Genomic DNA, 18,292 nt, shown 5'->3' with positions numbered 1-18,292 from the left:
TCTACAGACAGAAAGTAGTCTAGTGGTGTTTACAGTGGGGGCCTGGGGTTTTATTTTGAGTTATTGAAGTGGTTTCTAGGTTGTCCACTATCATGGCTAAATTTCCTAAAAGCAACTGAGCAGCATATTTCAAATGGGTGAATTATAGTTGTGAATTATTTATTAATAGAACGGCTAAATACATATGAGCAGTATGACATGATACACGCTATAAGAGCTTACCAATGGACTGAATTCTAGTCCCTGGGTTAGCATTTGTTTAAATTAGCTGTCACATTTGAAAAGTAGAGACAGCTTATGTAAAAAGCCAGCTTCCTGACATCGGAATCTCTTAGTATAAACATCTACACTTTCCTGCCCGCAGATAAGCACTGGCAGCTGGTAGCTTGGGATCCCTTGCAAGGGGACCTGAGCTCTCTCCGGCACCTCATCTTGCTGATGTGTCTCTACCGACTATTTCTTCCAGGGGTTAATACCTCCTGAATTAGATCCCCACTAACTCAACAGGTATTTGTAGAGGGTGTTCTTCTCCCCTTTGCTGCTCACAAGCCTGTCCGAGCTTCCCCCACGGCCTTCTGCCTCCCCCTTCATCCCACAAGTCTTTTCTGTCATCGTTATTGTGAAGTTCTTCACTGACTATAGCACCCTCTTTTCCTCGTCGGCTGGTTCATTTCTCCCATTCACATTAGCCCCAAACATGCCAGGGGTAATCCACGCTCACTGCCGTTTCTTTGCCTCCCACTCAGTGAGCTGGCTCCAGTTTTGGCTTCTATAACTCTACTGAAAGCTCCTGCTAGTTCTCTACAAGAGAGCAGTAAGAAATTCAGTCTAGTACATGTCTCTCAAGTCTCCCTTTCTTCAACGCCTTGCCATTTTTCTGTCTAGGAAATACAGAAAGACTGAAAAGGAAAAGACCCCTCCGTGTCACCTAATGTAGTCATTTTGAAAACCTGGGATGTGAATTTTCTTTTTCTTGCACATACCTTTCCTGACATTTTGTAGCTCTCCTTCTGGGACTAACTGCCTGACCAGTGCACACTGGATTTGGCAGCTCACTCAATAAACAGTTAATAAAGCCAGGCTATGTGGAGAAAGACTGTCCTCATGGAGTTTTCAGTCACTGAAATGCTAGAAAGCATGTTTCTCAGAGAACACACAGCAAAGGGAGGTCACCTGCGCCAAGTGGCTAGTGAGATTGGAGGAATCACACCTGGAAGCCACAGTTGGGTTCTATTAATCCTTTGAGTCACAAGGAGTAGAGTAGAGGGTCAGGGAGAGAAAGAGGGAGGAGGGGAGAGAGAACATTCTGGATAATGGGAAAACAGCCAAAATAGTATAGGAAAAGCATGAGGAACAGACTAAAAACTACAGAAATGGAGGAGAGATGAGGCTAATAAACGAAACGGAGTCTCCATGGTCATAGAGTTTTGCCATCCTGAGGACATAGCATGATGTTGAAAGTATAAAGCAACAAAGACACACTACACACTACAGCACTCCCAACAACTATAAAGCTGTCCCTGCCACATGCAGGGACCCTAGAGAGGCAGGGGTCCAGAGATAAGAAAGGGGCTTTGGAAATACACTGTTCATGTGGGATAGGGGAGAGCTGATCGTGTTGCCAGAGTCCACAAATATTTAGATGATAAAATCAATGGCAAAAATGTGGGTTCTATGGGTGCCATGAAACCATCAGACCACTTGTGGCCTTCCCAAATGCTGTGGAAAGTACTCACGTCTGGGTCAAGGCCAAAGGCACCTTTGGCTGAGCATTGTCAGGATGGCAGCTTTTGAAATGAAAAACAAACACCTCAAATGTTTCCTTCTGGACAAATTTAGTAATTTGACAATGACAGATTCTCTTCCAGGTCAGAGGTCGGTGAAGAATGTGAGTCAGATGAAGGAAGGTGTTGGGAGATCTTCTGGCTGAGGTCTTGAGCTGGATTAATAAACTCGGCTCTTCTGGCTTGCATGAGGTCCAGACCTCAGGCTCTGGGAACCAATCAGCAATCAATACAGACACTGTCCACAGCTGAGTGGTGGTGGGAAATTCCTAGGGCTGCCTTGCCATAAGTTGTCTCCGGCCACAGTTCCCTCCTGGCCCTTGTTCATGGCAGCCTCCTGGTCGATCAGGCATTTCCTCCAATGGCAAAGGAAGGAGAGGGGCATGGGACAGAAGAGGGGTTCGGGATGTGCCCCCACCCTAGCCTGGGATGGTTCTTCCTCTGTGCCGTCTTTGTGCTTTGGTGAAGCCCTTCATATGCTGTGCGCCTTCAGCACATAGTGCTAACCCGTCCTCTCCTTCAGTCAATGGGGTCGGGGGATGGGGGGGGGGGGGGGGGGGGGAAAGACTGCAGGGCAGCCAGCACACAATCACACTGGTCCTCAGACTGGCAGAGGACCTGCTGGGTGCCCACCCCCATTGCAGCTCTTTTTAAGCATCATGGGAACCACCTTGCAGCCAGGATGGTGCAGAAGGTGAGGTGCCCGCCCATCTGGAATGGGCCCTTCTGAGGCTAGGTTTGTTTTCATTTCCTTCAGTGTGAGTTAGCTTGTGTTTTGTTGCCATTGCCTAAGGATTTGGTGAACATGAGGCCACCCTCTCTTCCTGAATCTCACATCCCCCCTTGATGATTAAAAACATAACTCCTGAAGTGGTACCCAGGGAGAACGGGTCAAGGCTGTCACTGGGATCTTTCTGGCATACCCAAAAAATGGAACTCAAAGGCAGTTTTCATGATAGACATTCTCCCATGTCCTTGACTTAGGACACTATATTCAAGTTTAATTCAAAGCTCAGAACAATAGCATTGCCACGAGGCTTATGGTAGCCTTTAAGTATTGTCTGTTGGGCTATAGTTATGGCACAATGATAAGGTGCTTGTTTATAGTGTGCAAGGCTCTGGGTTCCGTCTCCAACACCATAACATGCAAATAAATACTTTCTGTAAATAGTGGGCTACCCAGGATTGGAATCCAACCTCTGAGGGACACTTACCTTTTCAGCTTCTCCCACATCACACCTCTGTTCACACCACCTTAGTTTATTTGCCATTCTACCAATAAACTCTGTATTCATCAGACAGTTGACAAATGTAATGTGAGGTCTTAGCCTACAGAAGGCCATGCCAGGAGGCTGGAGAGATGGCTCAGAGGTTAAGAGCGCTGGCTGCTCTTCCAGAGGTCCTGAGTTCAATTCCCAGCGACCACATGGTGGCTCACAACCATCTGTAATGAGATCTGGTGCCCTCTTCTGGCATGCAAGCATACATGCAGACAGAACACTGATACATAAAATACATACATACATACATACATACATACATACATACATACATACATACGGGAAGGAAGGAAGGAAGGAAGGAACGAAGGAACGAAGGAAGAGAGAGAGAAGGCCATGTCAGGAAGCTGTCAGGAAATTTCTCTATACTGGCATGGTTTCAATGGGCAAAGAATGGGAAATTCATGTTTTCCTCAGTGGTCATGTGAAATCAAAATTAACTCACAGTGTGGCAGAAAATAGTTCTTCCAAATTGTTTCAGAGCCTTCTAAGTTTCTTCGACATCTACAAAGGTTACATTTCAGATATAAAAATTTCAGATATGACCTCCTGGGGCTGAGGAATGCTCAGGAATCCACCGAGAGAAAGGAGGAAGGGCATTATTACTGGCTCAGAAGAGCTGTCGTCACTGCCTGGGGAGCTGAGGTCAGGAAGGAAGCAGCCGAGAGGGGCCGGAGGGGCCGGCAGAATCTTCTGTCCTTTCGATCCATGCCAGGCGACACATTGGGAGTTCAGTTCCTTCCTTCTCCGCCTCCACACCTCCTCTCCCTCCCTTTTCCATCTCCAGGAGAAAAGATAAGGAAGGAGATGAGGCCTCACCATCCAGGTTCAGTGACTTCAGTCCCCAGGCTGCTTTGAAAGCAAACACAATCTACATCTGTCCAGAAAGAGTTCTCAGAAGACAGCTTCTTGGGAGTTGATTCTCTTCTTCCATCATGGGTCCCAGGGATGGAACTCGGGTCACCAGTTTTGTGTGGCAGGCACTTTTCCCCCCACCTGCTGAGACATCTTGCCAATCCCATCACACTACACTGATGTAATGGATAATTAACTTCAGTGAAAGGAAGATTTTTTTTTTCTTTCACCTGAGATGTGGCAGACAATGCTGTTCTTTACAGCTTTGCTGAAGTTCACTACTTTCAGAGCTCTGCCATTTAATGTTTATTTTCCAGAAGGTCAGCCACTGTGAGCTTGGGAGAGTAACAAAGAGGCAGCATCTACCAACCATTAGGTGTCCCCCACATTCACAAGGAGAGGAAAGAGCAGCTGGCTCTGGTGAGGGACATGAGCGACCAGCCCTTTTCCATGGAGTGAGTGTCAGAGCACACCCTCAGGACAGGGCCCCGGCACTGAGAAAGAGTGGCCTTTGATGGACTGCTGGGGAACCATATTTTCTAGGCTTTGGTCAAACCGTTGGTTGTTCCGTTTGGAGCTAGAATGCTGAAGCAGCCTTCTGCAGGCTCAGCACGTTGGTGGATAATTTTGCAGATTAAGGGAACTTTTATGATGGAGAAGAGAATCTACAGAGCATTTCAAGTTGGATGAAAAAATGAAGTAGTGTGACACCATAGCTCCCACACACGAACTGTAGGCTCTGCTGCACTAGGCAGAGCTGATGTGTGGGAGGTGAGGAACTCTGTCCTCTTGAGTGGGTGACAGATAATATGAAACCGCACTGTGTTTCAGCAGGGTGAGGCCTCTTTTTCTGAGTCACCCCCTAACTCAGGACGTTAGTACTGGAACACCTAACAAGGTTTTCCTGCCCGGCTCTGTAAAAGCACGCACAGCCCAGATGTGTTTGTTAAATTAGTCAACAATGCTTAAATAAAATCCAGTAAACCTGGTGTCTTCCTTGCTGGACCACTCAAAACAAGAAAAGGCTGCTAAATTGGAACATTCCTTTCCTAATAAAGGTCTCTAGTTTCGTTTCTCCACATCACCGTCATTTTGCAGTCGGTCTGCAGAGAACCCAAGGGGTGGCAGGAACTCTCATTGAGAGTGTGCTATGTTCCAGTTATAGGGAAAGGAAGACAGCATCCTATGGCTTACATCCTTCCTGCAGAGCCTCGCTAAGGAAACACATGTAGAAGGATGGAGAGCTGCAATCTCCTCCACGGAGATGGTGCTCCTTAAACCCATCGTTCAAAGGGAGGCAAGACCCACTCTTCTCAATTGGATCCCTCCCGAAGGACGGCCACCATTTACTCTATTGTGTTAAATCTCTCTCTATGTGACAAACGCTGCTTCAAACAGCCCCTCTGCTTTATCTTACACTTTATCTTCACTAAGTAGCTCTTTAAAGACTAGAGAACCAAGGGCCAAGGAAACAAGGAGATAGAAAAGCCACGAAACCAGTAAGAAGCAGCAAGTAGAAGCAGGGTTCTAGCTTAACCTGTCGTTCCCATTCTCTGGGGTCCTACCATAATCGATCGAATGCAAGGCCACTGTGCATGCAATCGTCCAGGGAGGGTGACTCCAGGAATGAGCAGCGTGTGGACTGGCCTCTACTCCTGCTGGGTCGGCTCTGACCCTCACGTGTCACCAGCTTGAAGAGGCTGTTCTCAAGGGACTCTTTTCTGTTTGTTTGTTTGTTTGTTTTGTTTTTTGAGACAGGGTTTCTCTGTGTAGTTTTGCGCCTTTTCCTGGATCTCGCTCTGTAGACCAGGCTGGCCTCGAACTCACAGAGATTCGCCTGCCTCTGCCTCCCAAGTGCTGAGATTAAAGGCGTGTGCCACCACCGCCACCGCCAGCTTCAAGGGACTCTTGCACTCAACTACTCGATTTTGACTTCATTGTTTAAGGCCTTTGAGACTATGTAAGACACGAGGAACGTGCCTAGAGTATTTTACCTCACTTCCTTCGACTCTTTTTTTCTTTCTTCACTTTACAAAGGACAAAAAAAGAAATACCCCCTTCACTGATACCCACATGGATTATCAGGCATGTTCTCCCACCCCTTTCTGTGACTTTAATCTTTAAATGAAAAAAGTTCTAGTGAACATTCAAATGTAGATTTGGAAAGAAATTGGATTCTACTATTTCTCACCCCCATTCCTACACATGAAGTATAACACAAACTACTGTTAAGAATGATGACTCCTATCTCCTGAGCACACTGGGGGTGAGGCGGGGCAATGGAGCAAAGGGGGTGAGGGATGAGAACATGAGGGAATGGGATGGTCGAGCTGGAACAGGGATGGAGTGGGAGAGCAGTGAAAGAAACACCATGATAGAGGGAGACATCATGGGGCTAGGGAGAAACCTCGTGCTAGGGAAATGCCCAGGAATCCACATGCATGACCCCACCTTAGACTACTAGCCATAGTGGAGAGGGTGCCGTAACTGGCTCACCCCAGTAATCAGATTGGTGAATACCCTAACTGTCATCACAGAGCCTCATCCAGTAACTGATGGAAGCAGATACAGAGATCCACAGCCAAGCACCAGGCCGAGCTCCAGGAGTCCAGTCAAAGAGGGAGAAGAGGGATTCTATGAGCAAGGGGCATCAAGATCATGATGGGGAAACCTACAGAGACAACCAAACCAAACTAGTGGGAACTCATGAACTTTAGACCAACAGCTGTGGAGTCTGCATGGGACTGGACTAGGCCCTCTGCATAAGTGAGATAGTTGTGTAGCTGGGTCTGTCTGTTTGAGGGGCCCTTGGCAGTGGGATCAGGATCTATCCCTGGTGCATGAGCTGGCTTTTTGGAGCCCACTACCTATGGTGGGACACCTTGCACAGCCTTGATGCAGAGGGAGGGGCTTGGTCCTGTCTGGACTGAATGTACCAGGCTTTGTTGACTCTGAACGGGAGGCCTTACCCTTTTGGAGGAGGGGAAGGAGGTGGGTGGGGTGGGGGAAGGCTGTGGGGGAGCAGGGAGAGGGAAGAGAGGGGCATCTGTGGTTGGATTGTAAAATGAATTAAAAAAAAGGAAAGAAAAAGAATGATGGCCCCTAATAACTAGAGAAGTGCAGATTGGGCCTGGCCTCCAGGACCACATCTTTTGCCCACCCAGAGTGCGGCCATCACTCTGGTGATAAAGCATCATTGCTTCCTTCATACTCCAGTTGGCTTAGGACAGCCGGGACTAACAGAAAGAGGACAGGAGAAGGGTTCATTTTCATTTTGTAGCCCAGGACGGCCTTGAGCTCCAGATTTGCATGTCTCAACTTCCCACATGCTGAGACTTCAGGAGGACACCACTGGCCCAGGGAATGAACCCTGAAATCTATGACCTTGTCTTACTGGTTGTTATTGTGTGCCTATGTCTTCAGTGAGGTCTCTTTACTAAAGTAACTATCAGGTGGTGTTCCGGCCTTGAAGCAGGCAGCTTGCTCTAGGCTTTGACAGAAACCTGGCCTCAGCTCTGCCCTTAAGGCATTCTCACAAATCCCCCTTCTCATGCAGTTTTCCTGTTTTAATTCCGTAGGCTTTCATTCTCCATCCCTAGCTCTCCAGCTGTAATTTGGGTCTTGACTATCCCCCAAAGAGCCACAAGTTAGCAGTTTGGTCTTCGGAATAGCACTGCAGGGAAATGAAAGGGCCTCTCAGGGGTGGGTCCTTCTGTGAACTCTTTGAGTCACTGAAGGCATTCCCCTGGTGGGATTACAGGGCCCCTGTCCCCTCTCTGCTTCTTTGTCCTCTTGCTTGCTATCGAATGGGTGGAGTTAGCACTACCACATGTTCCTACCATGAGCTACTGCCTTGTCATGAGTCCAAAAGCAGTGGGACCAATCATACAAGGGACTGGAACCTCCAACCTGAGCCAAGTTGAGCTTCTCTTATTCTTGAATATCTCAGATATTTGCCACAGTTAACAGCAAACCGACTGATACCCATCCCTTCTCAAACATAAGCAATCCTCCCAGCGCTTCCAAAGCCATCCCCTCTTGCTAGCATCAAAAGGACTACAGGAAGTTATATAGGTAAATCTAAGCCAGGAAGACCAAGTTGGAAAGTTCCCCTTTACAACTACCAGAAATGAAAATTGGGCCCCATGGTTGACATAATTTCCTCCGAGACACTTCTATCTCCAGCCTGTCTAAGGTTTCTGTTTTAGGTTTCTGGGGCTGGAAAAAGCTATGGACTGCCATAGAGCACATGCATTTCACAATTTGTGGAAGCACATGTGAAGGCTTTTCTTTGATTGTAGGTGGGGTGGAGGAAATTGGCCAAAATTATACCAAAAGCTTCTTGACCTTAAGGCTGAGCACTAAGTGCTTGATCTAGAGCTTGTAGTTGGAAGCATTTGAGGAGGACTGACTCCTTCGCTGGCGTCTTAAAGAAACTTAGAGTGATGTTCGTGCTTGCATGTGGCCCAAGCTGCTTGCTGCTTCTCCCTGCAGACTGCGCAGGTGTGTGCATCTACCAGGAGAGTGACATCACTGTTCTCTTCATTCTCCCAGTCACCTACGCATCATCTCCCATGGGCCAAAAATGCATGGCCCATGTAAATGTTCTATGAATACTAGCTGGTGATGCGTGGGAATAGAAGAAATTTTTATTACTTACGATCACAGCCTTTCAGGGTTTACAGGGGAGTTCCAAGATAATCACAAACATTTGAAGTAGGTAGGGTATATTTTTAATTTGGAAGAGAATAGCATCCTAAATGTATATCTAGATTGTTTTTCACCTACTACACAAGTCAGAAATATCATTTTGGAGAATGTCTCTTCTGTATTTAGAATCTGACTTCCATGGAAGGAAAACAAATCAGCCCTAGTTGAAGCAATTCTGTTCTTTTTTTTTTTTTCCATCCAAGAGAACAGTGTGTGAGCCAAGGTCAAAGGTGCTTGTTGAATTTGGCATCTCACTTTAAAGAAGTGAATGGTTGGGGGAATTCACAGATACAATTTATGGGAAGTCTGAACTTCAATAAATTCATGTGTTTGTACATGTGTGTGTGTGTGTGTGTGTGTGTGTGTGTGTGTGTGTGTGTATGTGTGTGTGTTGTGCTGTGTATGCATGTATGAGAACATTTGTGCATTGAGTATTCACACATGTGTGTGTGGGTGAATGTGGAGGCCAGAGGTTGATTTCAGGTTACTCCCTCAATCACCGTCCACACTGCACTTTGAGGCAGGGTCTCTCCTTACGTCTGGTGCTCATCAGTTCATACTGGCTGGCCAGCAAGCCCCGGGGGTCCTTCTGGGTTTGCCTCCATAGTGCTGGCATTTGCCACTGCTGGCGTTTTTTACATGGGTGCCGGGGCTCAAACACAGGAACTCATGCTTGCAGGGTCCTTCTTAGAAATTCTTTAAACAGAAGTGCACATGTCACAATAATTCAGTAAAGCAAGGCGCAATATCAAAATATTACTGATAAGCTAACCTTTCATAAGCCTAGAGAGTAGGGCTCCTGTGCACACAAATTCCTTTTCTGCTCCTGTGTTTAAAGCTGAACAGCCAAGACAAGGTCTGCTATGTGCTATAGCCTTTGGATCATCCTCCTGTGTGGGATCTTACATATTCAATTCTCCCAAGCAGGATCATGATGGCAGTATAAATGCAGTGGCCTTGATACACACATATGCCAAGCTTTAGTGGAGAGCAACAGTGCCCACCATAAGCACAAAAGAAATCACTAGGTCATTACCATTTGATCCATCAATTCCATTTCTGTGCAACGTAGCCAAAAGAGGTATCTGCATCCCATGTTCACTGGGGCATTATTCACAAGAATCTTGTCATAGGACCAACTACGTGTATCTCAAATTCAGGATGAGGTAAAGAAAGCGCTGGTCTATAGGCACACACACGGGAATGCCATCCAGTCACTTAACAGGCAAATGAGGAATAGTACACTAAACAAAGTAACCTGGGCCTGGGAAGGCAAACATCGTCTTCACTTACATTTGAAATCTTAAGTAGTCAAACTCATAGACGGCAGTGACCAGAAGTTAGGGAATAGAAGGGATGGAGATATGTTGACCAAAAGGGACAATGTTGCTGTGAGACAGGAGGAAAGGGTGACAATATTTGAGGTGACAGATATATAGTCAATCACCCCGCATTGTGTGCATATGACATCATCACCCTATACTTGATAATTACATACATGACAATTTTCCAATATACAATTTAAAAACATAAATGAAATTATGGGAGGACAGTGGAAAACTCCCAGAATCCATGGGGAGGCTGTAGAAGCTGAAGAAGCCAAAGGTATACAGATAGCAGGAACCAAGCCAAGATCATGCCACGGGCAGGCTCCACTTCAGCCATGGATTTAAATCACTCAAAATTCAGAGTCTGTGGTGAGAGCCTGAAGTTGGCCATCCTCAGATGTAGCATGAATTATTAGAAAGTCTTACTAATAAAAACAAACATGGAGCCAGGTATTGGGGTGAATGCTGGAAGATCAGAGAAGCAGAACAAGCCACACCTTGCCAATTCCTCAGCTGATCCTGTTTTCTCAGACTGGAAGCCTCTGAGTCCTTATCTGAATGGATCTCAGCTGAACTGCTTCTTGAAAGCCTGAAAGCTTAATCAGCCTAGTTCCTGGTCCTTACAACTTATATACCTTTCTGCTTCCTGCCATCACTTCTTGGGATTAAAGGCTCACTTCCTGGGATTAAAGGTGTGTGTCACCATGCCTGGCTATTTCCAGTGTGGCTTTAAACTCACAGAGATCCGGATGGATCTCTGCCTCCCAAGTGATAGGATTAAAGGTGTGTGTGCCACCATTTTCTGGTCTCTATCTAGTGGCTGTTCTGTTCTCTGACCCCAGGTAAGTTTATTAGGGTACACAGTATTTTGGGGAACACAATACCACCACACTCAGACTGGTACCCGGGATGTCTGGGGGCCTTTTCAGAGTCCATAGTGACAACAGGCCTCACTGTCTCTCAAGGCTCAGATGCCTCCAGAATGAAGGATTTTGATGCTGGACAGCTAAACATACATTATGGTATTATTTTTATTAGCTGCAGTTTAAAGAGGGAGACATTCCAAATGGGTTTTAATTAGCAATCTGTATGATGGTAATGGGATCTTTCTTTTCAGTCTCCACCATGGTCTGAGGCTCTGTTCTCCCGGAATTCCCTTGAGTTTCTGTAGTTTGGGGGTGACTCTTTCCCCTTGGCTACTCTTCTAAGCCACAAGGTAAGAAACTCTTGACCAGAGATTGTGAAAACTGAAAGTCTGCCCCATTTCCCCGATAGTGGCTGTAATCAGTCACTTGCTAACAAAATGAAACTCTTGGCTCAAATTAAATATGCCCAGAGCCAAGTAAACTTCACACAGCAAACTCGCCTTGATTTACAGCAAGGAGGAGCCACAGGCATCTCCTCACACCCTCTCCCCTGTATGCCCTCTTACAGGATTCCTCACCAAGTCTGAGATTTGTAGATGTGGCTGTGGTGATGAATGAGTGGATGCTCCCTTGAGACCCAGCCCTCCAGAGCAGAGCTGATCAGTCCATGTGGCTTTGAGGAAGTTGGCCTTGGAAATGAAAGCTAATGGAAATGCATAAAGGGAACACTGATGAAATAGAAAACCACCTTAAATTTCAATTGTCCTTTACAGAGGACTTTTTGGTACACTAAACTTCCAGCAGCATCCATTGTGTGAGCATCCTGAGATTGGAGTTTAAGCAGTTAGTTTAAGGAACATGAGCTTCCTGATCTAGGTCTCTTAATTCCAGTGAAAATCCTGTAGTGTTTAAAGACCAGATGCTCTTGTACAGAGGGACCCATGCCTCAGTGTCATTATTAGTTGGGCAAAAAGCCCTGTGATCAGCCACCAGAGAGGAGATCGGGGCCAACACTACCCCAGTGGTGATCCTAAAAAGAGCTGCTTGGGATGCAAAAGGCGAGGGCATTTCTGATCTTGGAGACGGGGTGCAGAGAGTCATTGTTGCTGCTGGATGCTATGGCAGTCTACTGAAAGTCATGGCCAGGCAAGCAAGTCTGTTCTGCCTTGAGAAGAAAAGCTACCTCTTATTGACACAGGCTGAACACACATGATCCTGGGACTGCAGATTCCATCGCAGTGAAAGGAGTGTGATTCTGGACTATGAAGGTCTAGGGTGAGGCACACAGCTGTGTCTCTGGGCTCTACCGGTGATTTGAGACAAAAGGGAAAGAGACAGCTTAGGCAACTGGCTCTAAGAACAGAGACCCAGCTTTTCTTCCTGCCCTGGAAATCTGAATCAATGCAGCTACCCCAAATGTTCCGAGCTTGAAGCAAGGCCCTTGTGGCAACATTTCCCCAAAACATAAGATCAGCTGAACAATAGCCCTCCCTGCAAACAGAAACAACAGTAAAGATGCTGAGACAATGGGCTTATCAGGAATCCACTTTATCAGCTTTCTCCCTGGTGTTGACAGCCTTGGCATAGCTCAACACCCGCTCCTGGCTATCAACTTACTAAAAGCAGCCCAATCCAGCCAGGGCTCTGTTAAGTTGAGTAGGAACAGCATTAAACCATTCGCGTTGCAAACCCCGGAGGCAGCAGTCTGGTTCTGTTCACAAGACCACTGGGCTGAGCCACCAGCCTGCAGCCGCTGGCCAGGACTGAGGCTTTGTTCTCTCCTCAGCACCACAAGCAATGGTCTCTCGCATCTGTAGCTTGACATTGGCTACGGCAGGTGTTTACATCACGGAAAGGCCACAAGTCAGAACCTTAATGTCCACGAGGTTGGTTATAAAACAATTACTCATGTGTCCCTTTCCCTCACTAAACGGTAGTATTGGAACAGTCAACACCCTAAGGCACCTTTCCTGGACTTAATCCTGTCTATGCTTTTACTCTCAGGGCTGGGAGTATTGAGTTTAGAGATCCAAGTACACACAATGAAGGTGCTAAATGTTCAGCTCACTTTGAAGGCCAAAGGCAGCGTCTTTATTGTACATTGCACAACATCAAACACTCAAATGTTAGTTCGTTTGAAAGCAATTTTGAAGACGAGGATGAAGCAATGGCCATAATTTAGTTCATCTGTAGACTCCCAAAGCAGTGGGCCTCAGAGGAAGAACAGATACATTGTTCTTCATCCACAGCCCATTAGCAAGTACAGCACAGAACGGAACCCAGAGTGGCCTTGGTGTTTACACATCTCTCAATAACTTTCAACATCTTCAATAACTTTCACCCCTGCACTTACTGAGTGCACCAAGTAGCTTCTGAGAGATACATGGCAAGACCCTTGGATTTCTGCTGGGACCTTCTGTGGGGACACCACTCTTGTTTCCAGGAGACTTAGTGGCCTTGGCACTGTGCCGTTGTCTAGAGGGAAGTCAGGAAAATTGCTCCACTTCAAGTTTTCTGTTCCATTTCCTAAGACAATGGGCTCCAGATTGTCCTTGAGTTGGTATTCAAACACCTCTCTGAGAAGTTTACAAAAGTATTTCAGCTTAAGAATTGGCCATGCTACTTACTTTACTGACATCCTAAAAAAAAGGAAAGTGTTCTACATTTTTATAAAACAACAACAACAAAAACCAAAACCAAAATACCACCACCACCACCACAAACTAGTCCTTTTGAATATTGCTAGGACAGAGAGAAGAAAGACAGTGTAACAGGAAATGAAATGGTGTTTTCCTGTTGGCCTAAAACTGAGCGATTAGATATGTGCCATTCAGATGATTTTTTAAAGTAACCAAAAATGTGGGGTTGGGGATTTAGCTCAGTTCAGTGGGTAGAGTGCTTGCCTAGCAAGTGCAAGGCCCTGGGTTCGATCCTCAGCTCCCCCCCCCAAAAAAAAAAGTAACCAAAAATGCATCTAAAATGGTTTAGACATCAGAGAACTGTTTTGACTTAATAGGACCATGTGTACCACAACACACCTATTAGCACAGCTGTTGCCAAAAAAGATAAGAAGTTAAGTGACCTCAGCAGGCTTTTGAGGACAAGGAAATGCTCTAGGGACGGCAATTGGTGCTGTCACTGTGGACAATGTTTAAATGTTCCTCCAAAATAAAAATAGAAATGTCATACTTTTCAGCAGTCTCTTCTCTGGAAAGAAATGAAGCTGATGCTTCATAAAAATGCCTACACCCCCGTGCTCACTGAAGCTTATCCACAATCACCAAGATGTGGAAGCAAGCTAAGAGGGTACTGACGGAGGAGGGTGTCTTAGTTAGGGTTAGTATTGCTGTGATGAAACACCATGACAAAAAGCAAGTTGGGAAGGAAATGGTTTATTTCACACAGTTCTGTGTGACAGTTCATCATCAAAGGCAGTGATAATAGGAACTCGCAGGGCAGGAACCTGGAGACAGGAGCTGATGCAGAGGCCGTGGAGGGGTGCTGCTTACTGGCTTGCTCCTCATGACTTGCTCAGCTGCTTTCTTATAGAACCCAGGACCACCAGTCCAGGGGTGGCACCACCCGCAGTGGGCTGGGCCCTCCCCCATCAATCCCTAAGTAAGAAAGTGTCCCACAGTCTTGTGTACTGCCCAGGCTTCTGGAGGTTTTTTCGCAGTTCAGGCCCCCTCCTCTCCGATGACTCTAACTTGTGTCAAGTTGACCTCAAACTGTCCAGCACACGTGGATTAGGAAAATATGCTATATATACCCAATGGCTATTTCTCGGTCTTACACAAAGGAGATCCTGTCATACTCAACAACAGGCATAAACGAAAGGACAGTATGCTACATGAAGGAAAGAAAAATATTGGAAAATCGCACTTACAAACTTAAAAACAAAGCTGATCATACGGTTGCTGGGAGTTTAAAAAATAAGAGCCGGGTGGTGGTGGCACACACATTTAATCCCAGCACTCGGGAGGCAGAGCCAGGCAGATCTCTGTGAGTTCGAGGCCAGACCGAGATCCAGGACAGGCACCAAAACTACACGGAGAAACCCTGCCTCGAAAAACAAGAATAATAATAGTAATAGTAATAATAATAATAATAATAATAATAATAATAATAATAATAATAAGAAGAAGAAGAAGAAGAAGAAGAAAAGAAACAATGATAAGTTATCTCTAAAAACCTCTTTAACTGATTAGGAGAGAACAATGTACTAGCTTACAGTTTTTTGGACTTGCATTTCATCCCCTCAAACAGAGTTAAACATCATTTGTAGATCCTTTCTATCCTTGTAGAAGGAAACTCTCCATGTACCAGCGTTTGAGAATCTGTCAGGATACCTGGGATTGATGATGCTGTCCCGGGGCTGTGAGTGAATCTAGTGTGAGGACAATGTTTGAAGGCAGAAAGAGGCCTCCTTTTTATTATCTGTCTTAAGCTTTTTGTTGTTTTTGTTTTTGTTTTTTAAATCCAGGTCTCAATTCTTTAGAAAAAAAAAAAACTGAATTATCATGATTGTCTTAAAATAATAAGAAAGCCACCCACCCCTCCCCCATTGTGTGCAAGCATCTTGAATTAAACTCATCTAAGATGTGCGGCTGGGTTGGACATGATCAGATACTCGTGTGTTGCTGTGTGGACAGCTTGGAGACTCACAATAAACTTGTCATGAGAGCTGGCCTAAAGAGGAGACAGATTGCTGAGAGAAGAGGTACCATTGAGACAGATTGCTGTCTCACATGCCAGCAGGGCAACCGCCCTTCAGTCTTCTAGGGGTGGAGTTCAGGAAACCAACAGGCTTGGCTTTCTTGCCAATGCTCTGCCTCCAAAGGGTCTGGCATGGGGCAAATATCCAAGCAACAAGAGGCTAAGGATGTGCCCCTGTGATGGAGGAATTGGTCCAGAGTCAAGTGATGATCTGCAGCACATTGGCGAGACTCCAAGTCCCCTGTGAGAGATGCTGTGAAACAACCATTGCATCCCCATTTCCCTCCCCTTCCTTGTCAGTAGTTTATGCCGGAAGAGGAAAGGAGACGAGGTCAATCAGATCCACTCTGAGCATCAAGACTCAAAGTCTACATTGGCTCAAAGGGAGGTTCTTGAATCATACAGATGCTGATATTTACTCAATGGACAACTAGGTTTATTTAAATAGCAGGAAGTGTTGCTGAAATATTGTAGAATCTAGACAATGCCTTGTGGAACCCTCTGCAACAGAAGGAGATGATACAGTATAGCTGAAGGACATTGGGGGAAATTTTCTTCATTTTACACCAATTTGGGACTGCATGCATAGTGAACACTTCCTATACAGGAGGAAGGTGAGTTGTGGCCCAACCCAAAGTTTCAAAACTATTCACATTCCATTTCAAGCCTATCCACAATTGATGTTATTGAGAATGGATAAAAATGAAGCCTTACTAATAAATCTTCAGGAGAAAGCATATAGGTACTGAAAATGAGGAAAAAAGCATTCATACAGAATGTAAAATCAGTCTTTGCAGAAGATAATCAACCTGTGGACTTCAGACCTCCAGCAGGTGATTTCAAAGTCTTCGAATCAGCACACCTGAACACCGGACAGCCAGAGCTAAGGATGAGTTCTAGGAGGGGCGCTGTGGGCATCTTATCACCGTTGGTGCAAATAGCAGGGGTTCACCGTTTTATGCCCAATAGCATCGCACTGCTTACAGTGTTATTACATTCTCTTAATACCTTCATTGAACAACTGTCATCTATGTAGATCCCACACTTTGGTCATAGTCTAAACAGTGCTGCAATGGAGTATGATGTCTTTGATGTACTAATTTCACTTCCTTTGTGTATAGGCTCTGAAGGAAGTGCACCTGATCCTATGATGGGTTTATCTCCAGACTTTTGTGAAATTCCATGTTGATTTCCGTAATGACCGTAGTAATTTACAGTCCTAGCGCCATCTTGGAAGGCATCCTTTTCTCCCACCCTCACCAGCACGTGTCTTCTGGGCTATTTTTGATGATCACCAACCTAACAGTCACGAATACCGCGGTAACTCTTTGAGATGGGTTCTGAATGCTTCCCCACCAAGAAATGATAACTAGGTGGCTGGGGAGATGGCTCAGTGGTTAAGAGCTTCTGCTGCTCTTCCAGAGGCCCTGAGTTCAGTTCCCAGCACCCATACTGGATCACTCACAACTGCCTGTAACTACAGTTCCAAGTGATCCTCTGAAGGTACCCACGTGCCCATAGCATACACATAAGTTTAATAACATAAAGATAAATCTAAAAATAAAATACTTTTAAAGAAACGATAAATATATTCAGTGAATATGTTAATTGTTCCTTTTTAATCATTATCCAAATCTATACACATACTGAAATATCATATTGTACCCCATAAATTTGTAAAATTATTACAAAAAAAAAAAAACTTAAGGAAAAAAACCCAGGAGTGCTTAGGAATAGAAAGAGACAATGAATCTAGAGAGAAGTAAAGATATTTTAAGTCGAGATATTTTAAGAACCACAAATGCCGGCTCTCAGAGACCAGCTTCGTAGGAGATGGAGTTACGAGTGACTTTCAGGTTCTTTAGCACATGGGTAAATGATGCTACCGCTTGCCAGAACTGGGAATACTGGAGTGGATCGAGCTGGGAAGCAACCAGGCTCAGTGTCTGAATATGGTTGGTTATGTCTGAAGGCCTGTGCGGAACAGTGCTTGCCTAGGGAAAAAATATGGACGAGAGGAGCTTGAAGGCTGCTTGGAAGAAAGAAAAACTGACAAAGAAGCGTGAGGCAGATGACCTGAGGGTGACTCAGAACAGAGAGGTGTGCCCCCAAACCTTCCACCTTTGGTAGGGACACTCTGCTGTGTGAGTGTGTCCTGCGGACTCCACCTAGGGCTCACACCTCCTAAGCTCCCCACCCATGGTCCCAGCCCTAGCAGGGGTGTGTTTTCTGAGAAATGAAACTACCCACTCCTACTTACAAAGTCCAGGACTCCATTCCTGGGTGAAGCATGCAGATGGTGACATCATGCATACATTACAGAATCCACATAGGGGAAACAGCATGGAGACTAAGTTGGTCTTCCCAGCTCTCCATGGTCTATCACTTTGACACTGGTATGTGGTAGCCTTGTTCTAGTCAGAGAGCTTTCTAATCACAGAAGGTTCAAAACCAGCTGCTGTGGAGGCAAAAAGTGATCAAACGCCAAAGAACTGACGAGCGATTTGATTTTGCAACCTCAAGATGAAGAAACTGGATTTGGTCCAGATTTTGTTGGATTGTTTCAGATTTTTAGGGTTTTTTCCCCCGTCCACTCCATGATGAACATTTTGGCCTAATGAAAAAGTCTCAACCCTCATGATGCTGTTTAAAGCAATGAACAAGATTTTCAAATTGCTTTGAATATTGTGCCCACAGTCCTGTGGTCAGAGCACACTACCTGGGGCCAGAAGGCTTCCTCCCTGCAAACTGTT

This window comes from Onychomys torridus, chromosome 10 (genome assembly GCF_903995425.1).
Source record: "Onychomys torridus chromosome 10, mOncTor1.1, whole genome shotgun sequence".
Classification (NCBI taxonomy): domain Eukaryota; kingdom Metazoa; phylum Chordata; class Mammalia; order Rodentia; family Cricetidae; genus Onychomys; species Onychomys torridus.
The sequence above is the reverse complement of the archived record's forward strand: the minus strand, read 5'-3'. Positions refer to the sequence as shown.